This window comes from Dendropsophus ebraccatus, chromosome 1 (assembly GCF_027789765.1).
Source record: "Dendropsophus ebraccatus isolate aDenEbr1 chromosome 1, aDenEbr1.pat, whole genome shotgun sequence".
Classification (NCBI taxonomy): Eukaryota; Metazoa; Chordata; class Amphibia; order Anura; family Hylidae; genus Dendropsophus; species Dendropsophus ebraccatus.
Window position 1 is genome coordinate 226,475,493 of NC_091454.1, and position 2,500 is coordinate 226,477,992.

The 2,500-nt window shown below is 56.0% G+C and overlaps 5 non-coding genes across 5 annotated transcripts; 2 read left to right on the forward strand and 3 right to left on the reverse strand.

Annotated features, from left to right (window-relative positions):
- Positions 1-235: 235 nt before the first annotated feature.
- TRNAL-AAG (transfer RNA leucine (anticodon AAG)) lies at positions 236-317 on the reverse strand. The gene has a single exon. It is a non-coding gene; the product is annotated as a tRNA-Leu (tRNA).
- Positions 318-530: 213 nt separating this feature from the next.
- On the forward strand, positions 531-602 carry TRNAQ-CUG (transfer RNA glutamine (anticodon CUG)). Its single transcript has one exon. It is a non-coding gene; the product is annotated as a tRNA-Gln (tRNA).
- A 1,058-nt stretch (positions 603-1,660) lies between these two features.
- On the reverse strand, positions 1,661-1,742 carry TRNAL-UAG (transfer RNA leucine (anticodon UAG)). Its single transcript has one exon. It is a non-coding gene; the product is annotated as a tRNA-Leu (tRNA).
- Positions 1,743-2,017: 275 nt separating this feature from the next.
- On the reverse strand, positions 2,018-2,099 carry TRNAL-AAG (transfer RNA leucine (anticodon AAG)). Its single transcript has one exon. It is a non-coding gene; the product is annotated as a tRNA-Leu (tRNA).
- A 213-nt stretch (positions 2,100-2,312) lies between these two features.
- TRNAQ-CUG (transfer RNA glutamine (anticodon CUG)) lies at positions 2,313-2,384 on the forward strand. The gene has a single exon. It is a non-coding gene; the product is annotated as a tRNA-Gln (tRNA).
- Positions 2,385-2,500: the final 116 nt, after the last annotated feature.

Here is a 2,500-nt window from a genome sequence, read left to right on the forward strand (position 1 = left end):
ACCTTTCTGTGGCTGGCGACTCCCTGTGGAAGCTAAGTCAGCCCAATCCTTTCCTCAGCAGTGGCTACAGAAATAGGTTCACTTCATATACTGTGTGCACACACTCCACACGGGAGGAGTCAACCAAATAAAGACCCTGCTTGGGATTTTTAAAGCTCTATGAAAAACCGGGCCGAATTTTCTGGCCGTGGCGAGTGGGCTGAAGCAGCATATGACAGAAAACAAAAACATGCTCTGGCAGCGGTGGGATTCGAACCCACGCCCCCGAAGAGACTGGAGCCTTAATCCAGCGCCTTAGACCGCTCGGCCACGCTACCTGCTGCAAGCGTGGCACCTTGCGTCTTCTCAGGGCTCAGTCCTTTCTGCGGCCGGCAATTCCCCGTGGAAGCCGAGTCAGCCGGATCCTTTCCTCAGCAGTGGCTACAGAATTTAGTTTACTTCATATACTGTGTGCACACACTCCATACAAGAGGGGGGGTCAACCATTAAATGTCCCTGTTTCGGCATTTTTCTGCTTCTTTGCTGTCAAGGGTTCCATGGTGTAATGGTTAGCACTCTGGACTCTGAATCCAGCGATCCGAGTTCAAATCTCGGTGGGACCTTAAGTCTTTTCTCCCTTTCTCTTGACAGAGCAGGTCGGGGGAAGGGGGCGTTTAAAGGGGTTATCCAGCGCTACAAAAACATGGCCACTTTCCCCCTAAGTAGAGCCACACCACTGGGGCAGGAGAAAATGCCGACCAGGGAACCGTGGAGGCAGGGCCGTTTCTGCCATGAGGCGGAATGAGTATTCCGCCTCAGGCGGCAGATTCTGCGCCCCTGCAGGGGGCGGCAGACAGCAGCCCTGCGCCTGCAGCCGCTCACCTGTCCTGCCGCAGCCGACCGGTCCCGCCGCCAACGCTTACCGCTGTCCCGCGCCGTCAGTCAGCAGCTGTTATCGCCCTCCAGCGAGTCGTGAGTGCCAGTGGTCAGCGGGGGCCGCGATGCCCCCGCTGACCCCAGGCACTCACGACTCTCTGGAGGGCGATGACAGCTGCTGACTGACGGCACTGGAGCGCGGAAAGGAACAGCGGTGGGACGGGACGGCTGCGGCAGGACAGGTGAGCGGCTGCAGGGTCGGGAGACAGCGGTGAGCGGGACGGGACGGCTGCTGCAGGACAGGTGAGTGCGGGGCGTCCAGGCGCGGGTGATTCGGTTACGGCGGGGGGGGGGGGGGTGCGGGGGGTGCAGGCGCGGGTGATTCGGTTACGGCGGCGGCGGCGGCGGCGGGGGGGGTTGTTAGGGGGCGGCCGCCTGAGGTTTGCCTCAGGCGGCAGAAACCCCAGAATCGGCCCTGCGTGGAGGAAGGAATGTTGGACTTGCCCTAAAGAACCGTGTCTAAATTGCTGGGACAGTCTTGTTACGCGCACAGATAAATTGTTTAAGCGCTCGTTTAGCGGACGACAAGCCATGATTTTGAGTTCAGCTCAAAAGGGGCGATCAATGACATACCAACCATTTTTACTTTGTCCTTTAATACCTGACGCTTTTTCATTAGAAAATGATTGCTTAAATTCGAACGATTCAACGATTTTTCTGGACGATTATCGGCCCGCGTAAAAGACCCTTAATGGTTATGGGATCCATAGGGAGGAGCATGTGACAGAAAAACTAATGCATGCTTTGGCAGCGGTGGGATTCGAACCCACGCCTCCAAAGAGACTGGAGCCTAAATGCTGCGCCTTAGACCGCTCGGCCACGCTACCAGCTGCAAGGCTGAGCGCATTGCGCCTCCTCGGGGCTCAGACCTTTCTGTGGCTGGCGACTCCCTGTGGAAGCTAAGTCAGCCCAATCCTTTCCTCAGCAGTGGCTACAGAAATAGGTTCACTTCATATACTGTGTGCACACACTCCACACGGGAGGAGTCAACCAAATAAAGACCCTGCTTGGGATTTTTAAAGCTCTATGAAAAACCGGGCCGAATTTTCTGGCCGTGGCGAGTGGGCTGAAGCAGCATATGACAGAAAACAAAAACATGCTCTGGCAGCGGTGGGATTCGAACCCACGCCCCCGAAGAGACTGGAGCCTTAATCCAGCGCCTTAGACCGCTCGGCCACGCTACCTGCTGCAAGCATGGCACCTTGCGTCTTCTCAGGGCTCAGTCCTTTCTGCGGCCGGCAATTCCCCGTGGAAGCCGAGTCAGCCGGATCCTTTCCTCAGCAGTGGCTACAGAATTTAGTTTACTTCATATACTGTGTGCACACACTCCATACAGGAGGGGGGGTCAACCATTAAATGTCCCTGTTTCGGCATTTTTCTGCTTCTTTGCTGTCAAGGGTTCCATGGTGTAATGGTTAGCACTCTGGACTCTGAATCCAGCGATCCGAGTTCAAATCTCGGTGGGACCTTAAGTCTTTTCTCCCTTTCTCTTGACAGAGCAGGTCGGGGGAAGGGGGCGTTTAAAGGGGTTATCCAGCGCTACAAAAACATGGCCACTTTCCCCCTAAGTAGAGCCACACCACTG